This window comes from Silene latifolia, chromosome 4 (assembly GCF_048544455.1).
Source record: "Silene latifolia isolate original U9 population chromosome 4, ASM4854445v1, whole genome shotgun sequence".
NCBI classification, from domain to species: domain Eukaryota; kingdom Viridiplantae; phylum Streptophyta; class Magnoliopsida; order Caryophyllales; family Caryophyllaceae; genus Silene; species Silene latifolia.
The window spans coordinates 79,849,135-79,873,072 of NC_133529.1; the positions used below are offsets into that span (position 1 = coordinate 79,849,135).

Consider the following 23,938-nt stretch of genomic DNA (forward strand, 5'->3'; position numbering starts at 1 on the left):
TCACCGAGGCCTCTCCACCCGAACCTAATGCTAGGTCGAGTGTCGTCACCAGGGAAGCATATGAGGCTTACCACAAAGAGTCCGCCGCTATGAAAAATGTGTTTATTTTTGCTATGGAGGCGGATCTCCAAAGAAGAGCCTTTAAAATGGGCACCGCTAATGAAATCTATTCCAAACTTGTGACAATATTTTCACAAACTCCGAGGATCGTCCAATATGAGGCGGCCTCGGCATTCTTTGATCTCGATTTTAAGGAGGGCCAAAATGTTAGCCCTCACGTGCTCAAATTGTTGGAGCTAGTCGAGACATTGAAACTTCAAAGGTTGAAATCCCCAAAGAGCTCATTGTAGATAGGATTCTACACTCCTTATCCAAAGTCAAAGCATATGTTCAATTCCGGGTGAATTTTAACATGCAAGACAAGGACGTGTCTCTTGAAGAGTTGCACAAGTTACTTGTGCAAGCCGAAAGAGACATGGGGTTAAATGTTAACCGACCTAAGGATGTGCTTAATATAAGCACCAAGAGCAAGGGGAAGTTCAAGAAGAATGGGAAAAAGGGTAAGAGGCAAGCTCCCATGTCCACCAAGGCTAAGACTTTTGAAGCTAGCACTTCCAAGACCAAGATGGGTCCTCTTGATAAATGCCATTATTGTAATGGTGTTGGACATTGGAAAATGAATTGTTCCAAGTACCTTGGTGACATCAAACCTGGAAAGATCACTCCAAGAGGTAAATGACTATCCTTTCTTTTATGTTTCTAATTCAACTATGGTATTTTGATACAAAGTTGTGATAATGTATCCCCTTTTTATTGTAAATAGGGCCTCCTCCAAGCAAAGACAAAGGAAAGGAAAAGCAAGCTTGAGAAATCATCAAGGAGCTAGGAGTAGCTACCAATGAAGCTTGGCTTTTTATTATTGTCTTATTTTAAGTTGTGTTTCGGATTTTTAGAACTATTTTGATTTCCGTGTTCGACATGGAAATGGTTGATCCTCTCTAAACAATGGTTGTATTTTGGATTATGGTGGCTTGGTTTGCAACCCAAGTCACCCCTTTTATCGTATTTCTTTGTTCTAAAAATTCGTCTTTATATGCTTTCACATAGAAACATATGATCATCTACTTAAAGTGATCCAATAGACAACTATAATGATGGGAGTCATTATATGCCCACAAGCTTAAGGCTTGTGTATGATCAATTATAAAGTGATGTTGAGTTGATGAACTCTCCTAAAGAAATGTCAATTACCAAGTACACTCATCAAAATTAAAATCTATTAGTCAATCTATGAGACAGTCCTCCCTCTACTTCGAAATCATCACTTGTGTCTCATAAACTATCTTTGAATATTTAGTGTATTTATTCTAAAGATAGAGTGGGAGAAAAATGAAGACACAAAGAATACAAAGAATAATTTGTATACTTGAGTAAATGAGATCTACGAAAGAAAGAATGATTTGTATACCTAAATAGATAGTATACATAAATAGATGTGATATATGGTCTCGAATAGATGAGATCTACATGACAAAAGAGACCAAGTAAAGTAATCAAAAGAATATGTTCTCAAGATAACTACACGAGGAGACCAAAAGAAATTTTGAAAGAAAATGACTAAAGAAAAGTCTTAACAAGAGTTTTGGCTAGTTTATGAACAACATATGACCAAGAGTTTCAATATTGATATTTACTTAAGAGCCTAAATGAAACAAAGTTGCATCCTTGAATATAAATGAGATTTATGATTAAAAGTTGGAAAGGAAGATATGCCGATATCTACAAAAGCTAAGTTAATTGTTAACCACGCTAGTGTCATTACTTAACCTCATTATGAAAATGAGATGGTTAAACCTCCTTCCGGAAAAGGGTATTTTGAGAAGGACCTGTATTAAATGGGATTTCACATTTAAATAATGACATTCCTATGCATCATTATAAAAATGAATGAGTTAGAGATTAAAATCTCTTTCCATAAGTTTAAGATTGAAACCTTTTCAAAATAGGTATTTTGAAAAGATATGTTGGGAACATATATGGTTTTATCTTAATAACTTGGCAAAGCAAAATGTATTTCAATTCTTGAAATGTTTCGATTGAGTAGTCAATTATGAAACATGTGGAATTGAGTGGGAGTTTGAAATTATCATGTGAAGACATGAAATTTAGTGGGAGCAATCATCTTGTAAAATTTATAACTCATTACTCATTGAGAATGACGAGCTAGTACTATCTTTCACAAAGAAGTATTTGAGTTTTCAATTCTGGATGAAAATGGACTATGATGAATCCATTCACATCATGGGATGTTGGATAGGTATTGAGATATACACATCAAATCAACGAGAAACATAGGTTATTCATATCGATGAAAATGGAATTACCATAAGCAGTCATGGTCATTCATTGAACCTAAGAATGGTTGATCACATGATTAAAGATTACTAATGTTTCCGCCATTAGAATAATCATGCACATGTCCAATAATGAATCATATGCTTAAGAGCATGATGAGTCATTGGTAAGCCATAGAAGAATCGTTATGAATTCTCGAGGAGAACTAATGAGCTATTCTAGTGTTTGGCAGAACACTCTGTTATGTGACAAGAAGTTGCACATATTGAAATTTTAAAAAAAAAACATATAAGCTAATTAAGCTTAAAGAGAAATAAGAAGTTGGAAAGATACTTAGTTATAGTAAGAAGTTACTCAAAACTAGTATTTTCTAATATGCTAGGACTTATGAGAAGTGTTAGGCTAATCATCTTGACAATTGTTGCAAGACCCTACAAAACGTATACCTAGTGCATTGCAAGTTGGTAGAACACTTGACCAGTGCAAGTTATATCATCCACCACAATTCGTTGGTTATGTGATAAACAACAAGAAAGTTCTTTCAAGATAAAGAACCTAAACCTAGGTTTAGAACCTAGATGTGTACTTGGTAAGGTTCATGCTATGTGAGACAAACATGAAAATAAAGGAAAATGCAATTCAAGAGTTTGAACACATGGACACATGGTATGTTAAACTCATGTTGCAAATGACTAGTGTTTACACACTTATGATATACATCACAAAGTTGTAATATGGTATTGACTACCCGAATGTGATGTCGACATTCGTCGTTTGAGTTATTATTAACTCACCTTATACTTTGTTACATCCAAACGGGTTGTAGAGACAACTGAACGCCGTTAAAGTGAACACGGATTAGCATTGTATTCGCCCATAGTCACTTACATGAGGTGACGTCTCGAAGTGACTAGAGTGTGATGCGATTGACGGCAAGTTTAAGTGCCATGGAGTCATGTAAGATGACTAGTCGATCACATAGGCAGACTGTTAGGAACACTTTGTCGGGCCTTATGACCGCTTATAGAGTTCTGGCAAATTTATATAGCCTGGTCGTGGCGAGAGCTACTATAGTATTCTAATGAGTCGATTCTTTTGACTAAAGACCTTCGCCTAAGGTGGCACGATTTGATTAACTTTGATTTATGTTACTACGACCTTCGTAAATGGGGTCAAATGGGCATATTTTGGGTTATGATGGTTGTGGCTAGTCGAAGGGAATAAGTGCGATAGGAATTGTCCACCCCTTGTCAGGGTTATAACAATATCTCAGGGCCACTCGAGGAGTAATGAAGCGGAAATACGTGGCCACGCTCGGAAGGTATCCATGGTGGATAATTAGGTCAATCGATTATTCTCGGATCGAGGAAACCACTCTCGATATGATCACTTGCAAGTACGACCCGAAAGACACCTTGCATTGAGTGGGAGATAGTAATAGGACAAGAGAATTGGTGACGCACACTTGTCGAGGACAAGTGGGAGATTATTGGAATATGTGTCCTCCGACAATAATGCGATCACAACTGTCGATCATGATGATCACATGTTTAAATCTCATTTTAAGAATACATGTGGGATGTAATATTTTACAGTCAACTGGTCCACACATATCGGTAATGATTGGTTGACTAGAGTTTGACATTATTGTCTTGCGACGGTGGTGATCAGTTTATCTCCTTAGGTCATACCTAAAGGGTAACACTCTTAATTGATTATTTAATTGATCGTATGTCGATACGGGTTAATTAAATTGCTTAAAATTGACGGACGATTTTGTGAGTATTATTGACGTATCTTATTGTAATTCAAATAAATAAGATACGGTCTAAGTAATCAAATTGTTTTATTACTTAGATAAAATTATTGTTTACGAAACAATTGAAACTGAATGAATAATTTATTATAAATACAAGAAGTTGTAATTTATAATTGGTAAACCGTTTTGGAACAAGTAATTATGAATTACTAAGTCGATTTTGTACATGACGTATTTTTATTAATACGTTGATTTTTTATATGTTAAAAATACATGACAATTTCACATGACTAGTAACATGTGACAATTGACAAATGACAAATATAAAATGGACCTCCCATTTTATGTAAGTGCCGAAAAAAATGAGGGAGTATTAGGTTTAAATTGTGTTAATTATGTTTAAGTGGAAAGCATGATGATTGCAACCTAATATAGCCATGCATACGTATTCTTTCTTGGGTAGAATAACAAGCTCATGCATTGGCTCTACTCTCCCTATGCCAACCGGTTTTTGGAGGTCTAAAATGCCAATTGTTTTTCCTCTAATTCATTCACTTCTTCACAATATAATTTCTAGTGTAAGAAATTATAAAAACTCTCTCTATCTCTTATGAAAAATTAGAGAAATAAAATCTCCAAAACCTTCCTCTCTTGGCCGAGATTACAAGAGACCAAAATAATATTTTGGGTCATTTTAGTATGATTAATATTGTTCTAGTACTAATAATATTAGTCTTTTAAGAGGTTATCTTGGGTATTCACTTTTGGGAGGGATTCTTCTTTGGATCCTTTGTTCATCCATATAAGGAAAGCTCAAGAACAAGTAAGAAGGAGATCTTACTTGTGCCCTTTAATCCGAAATTTCATAGTAAGAAAGACGATTTCTTCTCTATTCTTATTCATGTTTGCATGCATAAGATCTAGTTTTAATTTTATGACTAAATTAAAATGACACATATATGAATATGTTAATTAATGAGATTAAATATTTCTAACAGTTGGAATCAATTTTTTGATCATGTTATAAAACTTTTCTCGATAAGTCGAGAAGTTGTGTTTATACATGGAGTTTAGTGGGAGTTACGGTAATTTTAATTAATCTTATATGTGGATGACATATTGATCATTGGGAATGATTTAAGACTTTTGGAGTATTATAATACATCTTTAATATCCGGATTTATGGAGATAAATCTACATGATATTAGCGTCAAATAAGAAGTCTTATGTTGATAAGATTCATGATTAGTTCAATCGAGTTGAACATATTTGATTGATTCCATTTTCTTCCGCTGCCGGATCAATTAAATGAGTAATGATGTATAACACTTCATATACTTTGAGTATGATGAATTGTTTCAAAATCGAATTTAAGTAATAGTTACCAAATAGCCATATAGATTATCCTTAAGTGCTTGTAGAAGCTTTAAGGGTGTAAAGTTAAGTGTTTTGATGTAATTCACTAATTTGTGTAAGGGCTTACACTAATGATTGTTGAGATTGTATAAGGTTTCGGACAAAAACCATATTCAAAACACCTAAAGATGGTTAAGGAACCATTGTGGCTATGTTATTTAAGAAATGGATTTGTTAGAATCGTTCTAGGCAATAAAGAACAATGAGAGATGCTCACAACGGAAATTGAGTACACTTGCAATCATGAGATGTGCAAGGGGATGGATCCCACTTACATCGTGAAAGCGGTGGGAGCTATTCTAAGGGTAGAGAGCTTATGTCTAGAATGGATCTAGGCAAGTACTCAGAAAGTTTTGTAATGCAAATGTATACATTACAAAAGTAAACGAGTATGTAGTAAGGTTGAGTAAGGTACAAGAAGTTGATAAAACCTACTAACCAAAGCCTTCTCATAGGCTTAACATGATGAGTCATGTCATATGTCATTTCAATTGCATTGAGATGAACAACTACATATAAGATGAAAATTGATTATAAAAATATGAAGTAGTAATCAAGTATTGACTATTCATATGAGATAATCACATTTGTCGTTCGAGTTTTTAAATAAAAAAACTCCTTTTATACTTTGTTACATCCAAATGGGTTGTAGAGACAATATTGAACCCCGTTAAAGTGAACCCAGATTAACATGGTATTCGCCCATAGTCACTTACATGAGGTGACGTCTCGAAGTGACTAGAGTGTGATGCGATTGATGGCAAGTTCAAGTGCCATGGAGTCATGTGAGATGACTAGTCGATCACATAGGCAGACTGTTAGGAACACTTTGTCGGGCCTTACGACCTCTTATAGAGTTCTGGTAAATTTATATAGCCTGGTCATGGCGAGAACTACTATAGTATTCGAATGAGTCGATTCTTTTGACTAAAGACTGTTCGCCTAAGGTGGCACAACATCAGATTAACTTTGATTTATGTTACTACGACCTTCGTAAATGGGGTCAAATAGGCATATTTTGGGTTATGATGGCTGTGGCTAGTCGAAGGGAATAGTGCGATAGGAATTGTCCACCCCCTTGTCAGGGTTAAAACAATATCTCAGGGCCACTCGAGGAGTAATGAACTGGAAATGCGTGGCCACGCTCGGAAGGTATCTATGGTAGATAACTCCGGTCAATCAGTTATTCTCCAGATCGAGGAAACCACTCTTAATATGATCACTTGCAAGTACGACCTGAAAGACACCTCGCATTGAGTGGGAGATAGTAATAGGACAAGAGAATTGGTGACGCACACTTGTCGAGGACAAGTGGGAGATTGTTGGATAAGTGTCCTCCGACAATAATGCGATCACAACTATCGATCTTGATGATCACATGTTTAAATCTCATTTTAAGAATACATGTGGGATGTAATATTTTACAGTCAACTGGTCCACACATATCGGTAATGATTGGCTGACTAGAGTTTGACATTACTGTCGTGCGACGGTGGTGATCAGTTGATCCCCTTAGGTCATACCTATAGGGAAATACTCTTAATTGATTATTTAATTAATCGTATGCCGATACGAGTTAATTAAATTGCTTAAAATTGACGGATGATTTAGTGAGTAAAGTTAACGTGTCTTATTGTAATTTGATTAAATGAGATACGGTCTAAATGTCAATTGTTTTACTACTTAGATAAAATTATTGTTTACGAAACAGTTGAAATTGAATGAATAATTTATTATAAATACAAGACGTTGTAATTTATAATTTGATAAACCATTTTGGTACAAGTGATTACGAATTACTAGTGGATTTTGTATATGACATATTTTATGAGTATGTTGATTTTTAATATGTTAAAAATACATTACAAATTCACATGTCAAGTAACATGTCACATATGTCACAATTGACAAATGACAAAATAAAATGGACCTTCCATTTTATTTTGTATGTACCGAAATATTGGAGGGAGTATTAGTGGATAAATTGTGTTGATTATTTTAATAAGTGAAAACACAATGATAACCTACCTATATGTAGTCATGCAAGCCTATACTTCTTGGGAAGAAAGTTGGATCCATGCATTGGCTCCCCAATAGACCCCCCCACCGGTTTTCGTGATGAGGCACCAATATGGATTCCTCCATATTCATTTTTTCTCTACAATTCTATTTTTCTAGTGTAAGAAAAATACTCTATTCTATATCTTGTGAAGAATTTTTAGAGAAATAAAAAAAAAAAAACTCACTAATCTCTCCTCTCTTGGCCGAAATATACAAGAGTACAAAATATTACTTTTGTGTCAAATTTTAGTAAGACTTATATTATTACTAGATCATAATAATATTAGTTATTAAGAGTTTTCCTTGGGTATATGCTTTTGGGAGAGGTTCTAATTTTAACCTTGTTCATCCATCATAAGGAAGCTCAAGAACTAACAAGAAGGAGATCTTGTTGGTGCCCAAATGGCCGAAAATAAGATGGTGAGAAATCGTTTTTTTTCATCTCCTTTTATTATGTTTGCATGCATAAGATCTTGCATTTATTTTATGACTAAATAAATTTATTCATATATGAATATGTAAACTTATGAGTTTAAAGTAATCTAACAATAATAACCCAATAGTCTTCAATTACCCAATAAGAAATCTTGAACAATAATGAAGGAAAGATTAAAGTTCAATTTTGTGGAATGATTGAGATTAATCTATTCTAATCTACTCCTAATCTAACCTAAGAAAGCTTAATCTAAACTAAGGAAGCTTAATCTCTTGATTATTTCAAATGGAGTATATATAGTGGTACAACATTAGGTTAAACAAGGGTAGATTAGGAAATAATATTCTTAGGGGTCGAAAAGAGCATTGCAAGTCCTAGGAGGAGCCCCACGACTCCCTATTGCGAAGAAATATTCCTGCCGAACAATCCGCTCGATCTGGGCTGAAATCGAGCATCCTGAGCTTCAAATCTTGCGGGTTGAGGTTGACTCGAGCGGGTTGAGGCACAGATTCCCTTTTCTTGCTTTTATGCCTATGATGCTTCTATATACTCCTTATTTCTGTCATCTTTGGTCATCATTCTTGACTCCTCTTCATACTAGTCCATCTAAGATCATCAACAAGCTTCCGAATATGCGCGAGAAACGGGAATTCCGCCTCATTATCTTCTTTCCTACAAGACATATAAAATGCACTAGGAAAGCAAATAGGAAGCAAATGACGAATAAAATGGTTATGAAATGCTATATTTGTGACACCCCTCTTTGAGGTAACTAAAATAAATAGTAAATGCAACGCAAAAATACGAGATTTTAAAAAGTTTTTGGGACTTCTAATGAAGCCCAACGCGAGGCATCACCAACACGATAAATAAGTTTAGATAGTTAAGTTTAAGTTTACAACACAAGTCTATTTATTGGGGAAAAGATATCCCACGAATTAACATTAGTTCAAAAGTAGGTGAGTCTATCAAAGTGATAATTAAATAAGGTCCGAGGTAAGAACTCGCTAGCTCATACGGTCTTCCCCACCTAAGCTTCATCACAAACCTGTCATTCATAATAAATATGAAAGCCACAGTCAGTGGGGAGTAACTCAGGGTTCTCCCAGCCACAATATGTCAAAATGCAAGTAATTAGGAATTTAATTAAATTCACAAGCATAAGAATAGATACTCACGGAAATAAGAAAATCATGATTAGTAGGCATATGGAAATAGGAATGATGACCCAATCCAGAAACATGCCACACATATCCGTAACCAAAGGTCCGAAAGGGTAAATGAGGAATGTCAAGTCGTCACACAATGTAAATCGTCACACTTGGGTCCAAACAAGAACCACAATAAATTTGCATGATCGTAACATGAATAAGTCTTAAAGTAATCAATGATCAATAAGGGAGAAGATACGTGCATAAGTCCATGATTATTAGATGTTACAAGTGAAAAGGAGCATACAGGGGACTCCCATCCGGGAGGGGTACCGTGGCCAGGGCCACCTGGGGGCAACACACCAATGTTTAGAAATTAATAAAAACTTACAAAGTGCTCTCCCAGTAGGTTGGTGGACCATCCGCTGGCCACCGGTGGGAATACATGCCAAATCTCAAATTTTACAAAAACTTACAGGGAACTCCCAGTAACAGGTTGGTGGGCCATTTCTGAGTCGACCGGCCGGGAATACTGAGCTTACTAAAAATTCCACAAAAACTTACAGAACCTCCCAACCGGTTGATGGACCTGCCCGGTCGACCTGCTGGGAATACGCATACACGGGTTTGACGAAATTCGACATCCAAAGCATTTGAAACCAACAAAAATCGCTTCCCATCAAATGTTTACGTATCCTAGCAGGATTCTAACTCGGAAAAACAACATATTTGAGCATATGAATGGGTAACTTCGGATTCAAGGGGTGAAGCATGAGATTATCATCCAAACATGTGAGAATTACAAACAAGCATGTTATTCAACACCCAAATCAGCATAAATCATGAAAGATACAACCTTTAACATTCATAAGAGATTATTACTACATAAAACCACACAATTTTAACATAAAAGTCGAGTAACCCATCACCATTACCTTTTTGCACTTCAATCTTCTAAAGACTCGTCAATGATGTAGCTATCCTCGTCCGGGTTGTCCAAATTCTCCCCTAAACACAAAAACAAAGATATTAAGTCAAGAACCCATGTTCTTGTAAGATAAAAATTTCGAAATAAGAGAGAAGATGGTGTCTTTCTTACTTAGAAAGAAGGGAAATGAGAAAAGGAAGAGAATGGCGCGAAAAGGAACGAGATTGGTGAAGAATTGAGTGAGATATGGTGATTTTAGGGTTAATAAGAGAAGGTTCAACAATGGTGATGTGTTTGTTGGGGAATTTAAGAAATTAGAAGTGAGGGAGATGAAGTTGTGAGGGTTTAGTTGGGGGTTAGTGTAGAGAAAAGAGAAGGAAAAAGGCCCATGAGTCAAGATAAGCCCAATAACTAAAAATGAGTCGGTTTCCACTAGAATTTTCGTCTCAAGCCTACTATAAATCAAGACGGAGAATAATATTATTAGAATATACACTATTATTATCGTTATACGACTATGACGATATTTTATGAAAATAGGCTTTAAATAATAATGATTAAATAAAAATTACTTAAAAGTTTATTTAAAATATGAGGAAAGCGTGGGGTGTTACAATCATCCCACCTTTTAAAAAGTTTCCCCCTCGAAACTTGAAACGAAAGGTCTTACCTTAGGAAAACAAACTAGGGTACTTGGCACGCATGGAATCTTCCGGCTCCCAAGTCTCTTTTTCTACATCACCTTGATTCCACAAAACCTTCACCAAGGGCACCACTTTGCTCCTTAGCTTCTTCTCCTTCTTATCCAAGATACGAATCGGTCTCTCCTCGAAAGAAAGACTAGGCTCAAACTCGGGAATCTCATTTTGCAACACATGACTAGGGTCGCTAATGTATTTCCTAAGTTGAGAAACATGAAAGACATCATGAACTTTACCCAAACTCGGGGGCAAATCCAACTTATAAGCCACGACACCAATCCTCTTTACCACTTCATAAGGTCCAATGTAATTTGGACTCAACTTCCTTTGACTCGAACCTCCTCACTCCTTTCATCGGGGACACTTTCAAGAACACCTTATCTCCAACATCAAACTTCAAGGGTCGATTTACGAACATCGGCATAAGATTGTCGATCTTGGCGCTTTCATTCTTTCACGGATGAGCTTCCCTTGATCAATCGTCTCGGCTAACTTGTCGGGTCCTAGATCACGAACATCACTTGCTTGATCCCAAGAAATCGGACTACGACATTTCCTTCCATAAAGGGCTTCATAAGGGGCCATCTTGATAGAAGCATGATAACTGTTGTTGTAGGAAAATTCCACCAAAGGTAAGCTCTTCTCCCAACTAGAATGAAAATCAAGGGCACAAGCACGCAACAAGTCTTCCAAAGTTTGTATCGTCCTCTCGGATTGTCCATCGGTAGCGGCATGAAAAGCGGTACTCATCAACAACTTACTACCCATAGCATCTTGCAAAGCTTTCCAAAATCTCGAACAAAAGCGCGGGTCACGATCCGATACGATCTCCTTAGGAACACCATGGTAACGAACGATCTCTTCAACATAAGCACTAGCAAGATGGTCTAAACTCCAAGTTTCTTTGATAGGGATGAACCTAGCACACTTGGTCAACCTATCCACAACCACCCATACGGCATCCTTTCCACCAACGGTCTTAGGCAAAGCCATCACAAAGTCCATGGAGGTGGACTCCCACTTCCATTAAGGAACATCCAAAGGTTGTAGCAAACCACAGGGTCTCTTATTCTCAATCTTCACTTGTTGGCAAGTAAGACACCTTCCAACATATGACACAATGTCATTCTTCATGTTAGGCCACCAAAACTAAAGCTTCAAATCTTTATACATCTTGTCTCCTCCGGGGTGAATCGAATAAGGGGATAGATGAGCTTTATCTAGAACTCTCTTCCTCAAATCAACGGCATCGGGCACATACATGCGTTCTTGGTAACGAAGGTAACCTCTAGCATCAATCTCGCAATCCTTAGCTTTCCCTTCAAGAAGCTTGGCTTGAAAACTTTTAAAGGTAACATCGTCCACAAGGCTATCAAGGATCTCACGGTGAAGAACGGGCTCGGCAACCATAGCACCAAGGTAATCAAAACCACTCTCCACAAGTTACAAACTCAACTTACGAAACTCGGCACAAAGGTCATCGGGGAGCACACGAATGGCACTCAAGGAATAAGTAGACTTCCTACTAAGGGCATCGGCAACCACATTTGCCTTTCCTTCATGATACAAAAACTCTACGTCATAATCATTCACCAATTCCAACCATCGTCGTTGTCTCATATTCAAATCCTTTTGGGTGAAGATATATCTCAAACTCTTATGATCGGTGTAGATACGGCAATGGACTCCAATGAGGTAGTGTCTCCACATCTTCAAAGCATGAACAATGGCGGCTAACTCCAAATCATGAGTGGGATAGTTCACCTCCTGAACTCTCAATTGTCGCGAAGCATAGGCAACAACTCTTCTATTTTGCATGAGGACACAACCTAAACCCTTCTTAGAAGCATCACAAAACACATCAAAATCAACTCCATCCTCGGGCAAGGTCAACACGGGAGCAGTAGTCAACCTCTTCTTCAGCTCTTGGAATGCACCTTCACAAGCCTCAGTCCAAATAAACTTGGTCTCTTTCTTCAAAAGTTGAGTCATCGGTCTAGCAAGCTTGGAAAAGTCTTTCACAAAGCGACGGTAGTAACCTGGCAAACCCAAGAAACTACGGATCTCACCAACATCGGTTGGGCTCTTCCACTCAATCACGGCTTCAATCTTCGAAGGATCCACCATGACACCATCCTTAGATATCACATGTCCTAGAAAAGACACCTTAGATAACCAAAATTCACACTTGGAGTATTTGGCAAACCACTTTTGACGACGGAGGATCTCCAAAATGGTACGAATTTGATCGGCATGCTCTTCTTCGGACTTGGAAAAGATGAGAATGTCGTCAATTTAGACCACAACACACTTGTCTAAGAACTCACTAAAGGTCCGATTCATTTGATACATGAAGATAGAAGGGGCATTGGTTAAACCAAAGGGCATCACCTTAAACTCGAAATGTCCATATCTCGTGCTAAAGGCGGTCTTAGGGATATCGGACTCACGAACGGGAATTTGATGGAAAAAGTGGAAGCAACTTTGAGTTGATCGAACAAATCTTCAATTCTTGGTAGAGGATACTTATTCTTGACGGTAACACAGTTTAGCTCACGGTAGTCAATGCAAAGTCTCATCGATACATCTTTCTTCTTCACAAAGAGAACGGTAGCACCCCAAGGCGAGGCACTAGGTCTAATGAATCCTTTCTCAATCATCTCATCAAGTTGCTTTCTCAACTCCTTCAACTCGGTTGGCGCCATACGGTACGGGGCTTTAGCAATCGGACCGGTTCCGGGTACAAGGTCGATAGAGAACTCAACATCACGCTCGGGAGGGATTCCGGGCAATTCTTCCGGAAAGACATCGGCGAACTCACGAACCACGGGCACTTCTTCGATCTTTGGTAAGGATGGAGAGGTAGAAGTCACCACACAAAGAAAGATTTGGTAACCTTTCCTCCTCATACTCATCAACTTCAAAGCGGAGATCAACTTCACACCTTCTTGGGAACGGACTCCTCTATAGGACACACAAGTGCCTAGCGGACTCTTGAGGCGAATCTTTTGGTCTCTACACTCGAATCTTGCATCATACTTTGACAACTAATCCATACCCAAAATTACATCGAATTCCTCAAGGGGAAAACGAAGTAGGTTAGCGGGGAATAAGGTTCCCGAAATAGAGATAGGAATGTCGGAGAAAGAAAGGGAACAAGAGAACATTTCTCCGGAAGGTAAGGATATAGAAGTTTCCTCACTAGGAATGGGTTCAAGGGCTAGTTTTTCGGAAAACTTGGAAGACATAATAGATAAAGATGCGCCGGTATCAAATAGAATGAGGCAAGGTTGATCAAAAATTGAGAACATACCCGTAATGATATCGGGATGAGCGGCGGCTTCGGCTCGACTCATGACAAAGATGGTTCCTCTTGGCCTAGCATTTGGAGTAGGAGCATCCTTCTTTTCGGGGCAATCAACGGCACGATGTCCGGGCTTCTTGCAATGAAAGCAAGTCAAGGGCTTGCCATAGCATCCAATTCCAGGGTGAAGAGCTTGCCTACAATGGTAGCACTTACGGTCCTTCTCAAGCCTATTAGTTGATGTGGGAGCTTGTCCTCTAGGTTCTTGAACTCTTGGTTCTTGTCCTCCATGGTCTTGTATCCTTGGCACAAACCTCCTCTTGTTGGCATAGTTGGAAGTAGAAGGTACAAATGGTCTCTTGCCATGAAAGTTAGGACGGTAAGATTGAGAAGAGGAGTGGGGCTTGGATTCTTCTTCATTGGCCTTCAAAGAGCTTTCGGCCCAAATAGGATCATCATAAACTTCCATAAAGGTACTTGAGCTTTTTCTCACCATGCTTTCCACCTTAGGATTCAACTTGTTCTTGTAGAAGTAGACACGATCCTCTTCATCTTTCACGAACTTGGAGGCATAATGAGCAAGTTCATTAAACTTGTCGGTGTAAGCTTGAATTGATAGCTTCCCTTGCTTTAATTCCATGAACTCCTTCAACCTTTGTTGCTTGAGCTCCTTAGGGTAGAAGTGGGTTTCCACAAGTGACTTGAAGCGGTTCCAATCAAAGTTGGGGTCTTGAGTAGCGGTAGGACCGGTCAAAGTCCACCACCTATCGGCTTCCTTCACAAGAAAGTGAGAGGCTAACCTCACCTTTTCCTCCTCTCGGGCATCGAAGAGAGAGAAGTTCTTCTCCATATCACGAAACCACTCCGAGAGAGCAACGAGATCCACAACACCACCATAGGTCCTAGCCTTGTTCCTTGCTAGTTGACTTGCAATCCAAGCATAACTTCCTTGACGGTTGGCTTCATGTGTAGGGGGAGCGGGTTGAGCATTTTGTTGATTAGCAAGCACTTGAGTGAGGGCTTGCATGATAGCATTTTCCACATTGGTTGGTCGTACCATCTTTTCGCACAAGAGCAAACAGGTTAGAGCCTATCACAAAACATACACAAAAAGGCTACCAACTTAGGTCCTTAATTCTACCCATCTCTCATTCATTATTCAAGGTCAAGTTGAAATTTAAGTTAGGGTACACGTGTGTGCGTCGGGAGCAATATATGCTCGATACCAAATCGTGACACCTTTCGTTGAGGTAACTAAAATAAATAGTAAATGCAGCGGAAAAATTCGAGATTTTAAAAAGTTTTTGGGACTTCTAATGAAGTCCAACGCAAGGCATCACCAACACGATAAATAAGTTTAGATAGTTAAGTTTAAGTTTACAACACAAGTCTATTTATTGGGGAAAAAATATCCCACGAATTAAAATAAGTTCAAAAGTAGGTGAGTCTATCAAAGTGATAACTAAATAAGGTCCGAGGTAAGAACTCGCTAGCTCACACGGTCTTCCCCACCTAAGCTTCATCACAAACCTGTCATTCATAATAAATATGAAAGCCACAGTCAGTGGGGAGTAACTCAGGGTTCTCCCAGCCACAATATGTCAAAATGCAAGTAATTAGGAATTTAATTAAATTCACAAGCATAAGAATAGATACTCACGGTAATAAGAAAATCATGATTAGTAGGCATATGGAAATAGGAATGGTAAATCACAAATGAGAGAGGAATTATTGGGTCGAAATGTCACATACCAACTAGACTCAAATGTAAGACAAATACAAAGTATAGACGGAGTATCCGGCTCAGAGGCTACCTTTAAAGCATGCCCGAGATACTTCACACAAGACTACATCCTAGACTCCAACCTCCTGGTAGGACGACGATCATAATACGGTCCTAGTCTAAACCTGGATCCAGACTCTCGGGATGGACATCACCTGATTCGACATGCGGTGACCTACCCGCATCCAAGACTCGATACATGGCACACAGACCGTAACCAAAGGTCGAGTAACCCCAAATCTAAACATAGCACACACCAGTAACCAAAGGTCCGAAGAGGCGGAAGGATGACCCAATCCGGAAACATGGCACACATATCCGTAACCAAAGGTCCGAAAGGGTAAATGAGGAATGTCAAGTCGTCACACAATGTAAATCGTCACACTTGGGTCCAAACAAGAACCACAATAATTTTGCATGATCGTAACATGAATAAGTCTTAAAGTAATCAATGATCAATAAGGGAGAAGATACATACATAAGTCCATGATTATTAGATGTTACAAGTGAAAAGGAGCATACAGGGGACTCTCCCCAAAGGGAGGGTACCTGGCCGGGCCACCGGGCTGGGCAACACACCAATGTTTAGAAATTAATAAAAAATCGACAGTGCTCTCCCACCGGTTCTTTGGATGGCTGTCCGGCCACCACCTGGGAATACATGCCAAATCTCAAATTTTACAAAAACTTACTTGGAACTCCCGTAGGTTGGTGGACCTTGGTCGACCGGCTGGGAATACAGGCTTACTAAAAATTCCACATAAACTTACAGGAACCTTCCAGCCGGTTGGTGGACAGGATTCACGGCCGACCAGTGGGAATACGCATACACGGGTTTGACGAAATTCGACATCCAAACCATTTGAAACCAACAAAAATCGCTTCCCATCAAATGTTTACGTATCCTAGCAGGATTCTAACTCGGAAAAACAACATATTTGAGCATATGAATGGGTAACTTCGGATTCAAGGGGTGAAGCATGAGATTATCATCCAAACATGTGAGAATTGCAAACAAGCATGTTATTCAACAGCCAAATCAGCATAAACCATGAAAGATACAACCTTTAACATTCATAAGAGATTATTACTACATAAAACCACACAATTTTAACATAAAAGTCGAGTAACCCATCACCGTTACCTTTTTGCACTTCAATCTTCTAAAGACTCGTCAATGATGTAGCTATCCTCCTCCGGGTTGTCCAAATTCTCCTCCCCTAAACACAAAAACAAAGATATTAAGTCAAGAACCCATGTTCTTGTAAGATGAAAATTTCGAAATAAGAGAGAAGATTGTGTCTTTCTTACTTAGAAAGAAGGGAAATGAGAAAAGGAAGAGAATGGCGCGAAAAGGAACGAGATTGGTGAAGAATGGAGTGAGATATGGTGATTTTAGGGTTAATAAGAGAAGGTTCAACAATGGTGATGTGTTTGTTGGGGAATTTCAGAAATTAGAAGTGAGGGAGATGAAGTGGTGAGGGTTTAGTTGGGGGTTAGTGTAGAGAAAAGAGAAGGAAAAAGGCCCATGAGTCAAGATAAGCCCAATAACTCAAAATGAGTCGGTTTCCACTAGAATTTTCGTCTCAAGCCTACTATAACTCAAGACGGAGAATAATATTATTAGAATCTACACTATTATTATCGTTATACGACTATGACGATATTTTATGAAAATAGGCTTTAAATAATAATGATTAAATAAAAATTACTTAAAAGTTTATTTAAAATATGAGGAAAGCATGTGGTGTTACAATATTAGTATGCAAAAATAGGTGGATTAGGGGACTAATTGTGCGAAATCATGAGTCACATCACATAAACCCGCTCGACCTGAGCCCAGGACGCCCGTCCCCAGAGTGCAAGATTTTTCACTGCCTAAGAATCCGCCCATCCCCATTTGGAGCCGCCCGTCCCGATCTGCTATTAGACCAAAAACACGGGACTTCTATTCTTCATTCTTCATTTCTACTCATCTTCAAACACAAACACACCATTTTTTCTCACTACAACAATCAATCCTCTCATCCAAAAACACAAATTTCTCAACCAAATTCACTAAAATCAATTGCAAACTTGCTCAAAACAAATTCAAATTACTCCTTTGTCAATAAGAAGACCATTCAATATCAAAATATTCACAAATTCAATCAAAACTTCTAGGATTAGGGTGAAATCCGAAAACCCCAAATTGTTTGAACATTTGATTGAAATTGGAAGAAGGAAGTAGCATTCAAGCTTATTCTATGTTTGTTGATATCAAATTGAAAGGAGAATCATCATGGCAAGGACCAAAGGCAATACCAAATTATCAAAGTCCCCAAATTTATCCAAGAGGCAACAAGCTCTTGCATCAAAAGCATTAGTAGTGGTTCAACATCAAAGGGAGCAAGCTAGGGATACCATTGATGCTATTGAAGAAGTTACTACCACTTTCCCGGAAGTTGAGCAATTGAAAGATTTTCCGGAGGTAACTTTTATTTCCGATAAGCATAGAACTTCATTTGAATCCCTAGCCAAGAAAAAGATTATTGCTACTAAATTTGTGTGCCAATATATGATGTGACTCATATTTATGCACATTTAGTCCCCGAACTAGCCTCGTTCCTATGCTTTCTAGTGCTTATTAGGGCCGTTTCTTATCTTGGTTCCCTATTTTGCATATTCTATGAGGTTTTGTGTCCTTGGTAGGAGAGGATTGCTAACCTTGCATTTATGGAGCAAAATGAAGCTAAATGTAGTGCATCTAATGACCAAGCATCTAAGAGGAGACCAATACAAAAGGCCTAAATAAATAAATTAAGTAGAATGGGCAATGATGAAGACCCCCACTACCCCTCAACGATCCCCACAGATCCTTAGGCAGTCAAAAAAAGAAGAAAAAATGCTGATCAAAGATCCGGGCGACCTGAGCTCAGGACTGGTATCCCAAGCCACAATCCGGACATCCCGTGGTCAGGTCGAGCGGATCCCTGGAAAGCACGAGCATGCTTCAAGGTCAATTCGAGCGGCTCCTTATGAGACTTGCAAGGCACTAATCTTCTTCTTAGGGACTTAATCATCATTTAAGCCCTTAGTTAACCTAATTATTGTACTTCGTATAAATACCCCATTGTTTTAGGGGATTAATCACCAAGTTTTACCAATTGATAATCAAGTTAATTTACCAATTAGTTTAGTAGATCTTCCTAATCAAGTTGTAGTTACTCAATTCAATATTAATCAAATCTTAATTTCTCTTTAATCATTCAAGTGTTCTTAGATTTAGTTGGGTAATTTGAAGACTATTTGGGGTTTATTGAAGACTTGACAATTCTTCATCATCCATCAGGTTATTCTTCTATTATTCTTTGCTTATTATTTGGATCATCCTTAAGTTTGTATAATCTCTTTTACCCTTGCTTAATTAGTTATTGTTTTACTCATTCACCATGTTTAACCATGTTAATATGATTGACACCCCAATTAGCATGTTTACCATGACTATGAGTGAGTAGTCTTTTAGTTAGGGTTAATGGGGATTAGGGAAATAAAACATGGGGATAGATCCATACTTAATCTAATATTTTTTAATAAAGAATGCTTGCTTGTTGTAGTTTCAACTTATGCACATGCTATGCTTGATGAATTGCTTGATTGACAACCCTACATGAATCTCCTATCCATTCAACGAAGACTTGTAAGATATAAACTAACTCAAGGCTTGTTAGACCATGCATATAGTTGAATAGAAATAAACAAAGTCGACTTGTAGGTGTTGTACAGTCTTGACCGACTCGGCTCTGGGACTCAAATCTTCCTAGGAATTGTAAGACATAAACTAACTCGATTCCACTACAACAATAATTTGCTTGCATCTATGTAAACATGTTTGTATGATCACCACCATGAATCCCCTATAAACCCATGACACCCTAGTGCCTTCATCAGTTGTTTACAAACCCCTATTTGCTCATTTGCTTGTTTTACTTTTATTCCTTATGTTAAGTAGTTTATATTGCAAACCTCAAACTCAACCCAAATTGTGACACCCTAAGACATAGCTTTCTACAATCGATACCTTGATTCAATACCCGTCCTTTGGGATCCGACCTTTACTTGCCACTCTACTGAGAGTAGTTAGTTAAGTCTATAAATATTATTTTGATCGGTTAGCTTAGCCGACAAAGTTTAAAATCGCATCAAAAATGGTGCCGTTGCCGGGGACGGTGTTCAATTGAATTATTATTTGTTGTTTTTAGTTGTGTCTTTCTTAATCTTGGGGAAGTCAAATTCCTCAAGGTAGTTTTAATTGTTTTCTAGTTGTTTGATTTTTGCATGTCTAGGAGATCATAAGGTAGACCTTTGCCTATTGATCCCGAGATTGGAAGAACCTTGACCAATATTAGAAGAGTTGATAGAGGAACTTCGACAATTGTGGGTATTGGAGAACTTGTGGACATTGGTATTGTCCAATCGGATAGTGTTGAGTTTACCAACCCTTTTTCAAGACAAGGAGAGCAAAACACAATCCCAAACCAACCACAAAATCAACCTGCAATGCCTAAATTATAATCTCATTCCGTACCAACCGAGGAAAACCTACCCAATGGTACTCCTACACCACCACATCTAACCGGTAATTTCATTGCCAAATCCACATTCATACAATTAGTTGAGAGAAGTCAATTTGGAGGGATGCCTAGTGAAGATCCTCATATAAATATGGAGACTTTTAGTGACTACTGTGATGCAATTTCTCAAACCGGGGTGACTCAAGACCAAATTTGATGGGTGTTGTTTCCTTTTTCCGTGATCGGAACCGGAAAGCAATGGTTAAAGAGCCTAGAAAAGGCTACCCTTGGTATTGATTCATGGAAGAAGTTAGCACTTGCCTTCTACAATAAGTTCTATCCTTTGGAGAAGACTAACATGTTGAGAGCCCAAATCACCGGGTTCAAGCAAAGGGATGAAGAATCCTTATATGAGGCTTGGGAGAGACACAAGGATACATGTCGCTCTTGTCCTCATCATGGACTAAGTGAATGGTTCCTTGTTCAACAATTTTGTAATGGCTTATATGAAGATTCGAGAAATGTCCTCAACATAGGTTCCAATGGAAGATTCACCGAGGTTGATGACAACCAAACATGGGCTAAGATCGAAGAAATGGCGGTTTATAACTCCCAATATAATAGGCCAAGAAAAGCCACTAGAGGAGGGAAGCATGAGGTAGACTCCATCACACAATTGGGTGCCCAACTAAGTGCTCATATTGACACCATAAACTTGAAGTTTGGGAAAGCCATGGCCAAGCTTGATGAAGCTTCTTAATCACCCAAACAACATGTCAATGCCATGATGGCAACATCCTCAATCCCAAATGGAGTGTGTGAGAGTTGTGAAACCTTGGGACATGATTAACACGAATGTAGGGGAACAAGTGAATAAGTGAATGTTGTCCAAGCATAAAAAAAATGGCACCCCTTATTCCAACTATTACAATGAGAATAAAAAATTCCACCCAAACCTCTTATACAAGAGCGAAAATGTCCAAAACCCTCAACCCACATACACACCCCTTCCAATGAGAAATCCTACTCAAAGACCATACTACAATCAACCCAATGACCAAGCTTTTGATATTCAAAAAGCGGTCCTCCAAATGCAAAAGAGCCAACAAGATTTCTTTGCTCAAATGCAAAAGGATAGCCAAGCCAAAGACACTACCATCAACAATATCCTTGCTCACACTAAGATGTTGGAGACTCAATTGTCTCAATTGGCCTCTTCTAGCTCCCAAAGACAAAAGGGAAAATTACCTCCTCAAGGTAATCCTCCTACAAGACATGAGACCATCAATGCTATCCACTTGAGAAGTGGTACAAGATATGAGGGACCCAAGATGCCGATTGAAGAAGATATTGTTGAGGAGAATGACAAGCAAAGAGATGTGATTGAACCACTAAGGAGAAATCCTAAGGTGGTAGAGACAACTACCAATGACTCATCAAAGAAGAAAAGTGAAGAGAAGGCTAAAGAAGTTGAGAAAGAGCCTATTGTGATTAGACTTCCATTCCCAAGTCACCAAGCCAAGCCCAATCTTGATGAGCAACTTGGAAAGTTCATGGAGATTGTGAAGAACTTAGAGGTTTCTATACCATTCACGGAGCTAATCAACCATGTTCCGGCCTATGCAAAGTACATGAAAGATATCTTTACCAAGAAGAAGTCCATCCCAAAGTTTGAAACCATTGCCTTTACAAAGGTAAGTAGTGAAATTCTTCAAGGGAATTTCCCACCAAAGCTCAAAGATCCGGGAAGCTTCTCCATTCCATGTACCATTGGTGACACCACAATCAACAAGGCACTATGTGATCTAGGTGCAAGTGTGAGTGTCATGCCATATTCGGTATGTGAAAGACTAGGGGTGGGAGAGCTCAAGTGCACCAATATGACCTTACAAATGGCGGACCGTTCAACAAAGAAACCACTAGGGGTATGGGAAGATGTACCCGTGAGAGTTGGAAAGTTTTTCATACCGGTGGACTTTATCATTGTTGATATGGAGGAGGATTCCAACATTCCAATCATTCTAGGAAGACCATTCCTACACACCGCCGTAGCGGTGATCGATATCAAACATGGAGAGCTCACACTTGAAGTAGGTGATGAAACAATCACCTTCAATCTTGATAAGACTATAAGAGCTCCTAATTTGTTTGAGCCATGCTTTATGGTTGATCACTATACTCGGGAGGGTGATAAGAAGAAGATGGAATCTCCATTTAAATAACAAGGTAAAGATAGAAATATCAAAGACAAGGGCAAAGACACACCGCCCAATTGGAAGAAAGATATTGATGATGTTAAAATGGCTCTATTCGGAGAGCATTGAATTTTTCACAACAAGAATGAGATCTTGCAAAGCTCACTCATGACAAGTATAGATGGAGGCCTCATTGGCCATAATAACAAGGAAGGAGAGTTGCTCTTGTTAACTCATGATCCACCCGACATAGGGAAAGAAGAAAGAGAAGTATGTGGTCTATGGGATGACAAGTTTGAAGGACTTGTTAACCCATACATTGGGAATGCTATGACTCTAGACCAAGGCTATGTAGACCCTTGTCACCTCTTAGACTCGGACTACTACATTAATGAAGACAACAATGTGCTAAGGTCTATGCAAGACCTTCATCATGAAAATTAACAAGCCCTTGACTACTTCTTCCAGGCGTTGAGCAACATCAACAACGCCTTGGCTTTGCCCCCTTGACACCTCTCAAAAGAAGGAGAGTTTGGTGGAGTCCTCCCTAAACAACCATTTGTAAATATTCTAACCTTTTAACTTGCATTTCATTTAACTTTTACATTACTCATTTTTGCATTGCATTTTACATGCTTTGTTTGACGAATTTGTGTAACATGAGGCAAGTGAGGGAAGGATTTTAATGTGCTTCAAATGTGTAGTGTTTAATGATCAATTGTGGGGAAGCACATGCCTAGGCTAATCACGCCTTTGTAATGCAACCCATATCGAAATGATGAAGAATTGAAGAAAAATTAATGCGGGACAAAGATTCCCACGAGCAGACCTGAGCTCGTGGGGACTGGGAAAGAGGCACAAAGTGAAAATTTGCTATGCAGAAGAATCTGCCCGAGCCGACATCAGCTCGAGTGTCCCTCATCTCAGGTCGCTCAACTTCACTTAGGTCGTGGGTCTTGAAAGCGCTCCCAATTGTTAAATTTGCACTGGACAGAAATCTTCCCGTCTCAAGCCCAAGACGAGCGAACATAGCAGAAATCCGCCCGACTTGTCTTCAAGTCGCCCATCCCTAGAGCCAAGCAGATTTCTGAATTTTCACTAGATGAAAATCCGCCCGTCTCGACCCCAATCCGCCCGTCCCTACCTGCTACATCAACAAAGCACGAGACTCACCCCTCTTCTTCATTTTATTTCTTTTCTTCAAACACAAACACCATAATTGCCCTCACTTAAACCTTCAATCCCCTCATCCAAAAACACCACTTTCTCATCCAAATTCACCACAATCAAGTCCAA

The 23,938-nt window shown here is 38.7% G+C and overlaps 1 non-coding gene across 1 annotated transcript; it reads right to left on the reverse strand.

Moving 5' to 3' along the window:
• Window positions 1–20,805: 20,805 nt before the first annotated feature.
• LOC141654547 (small nucleolar RNA R71) lies at window positions 20,806–20,912 on the reverse strand. Its single transcript, XR_012548104.1, has one exon. It is a non-coding gene; the product is annotated as a small nucleolar RNA R71 (small nucleolar RNA).
• Between the last annotated feature and the right edge of the window lie 3,026 nt (window positions 20,913–23,938).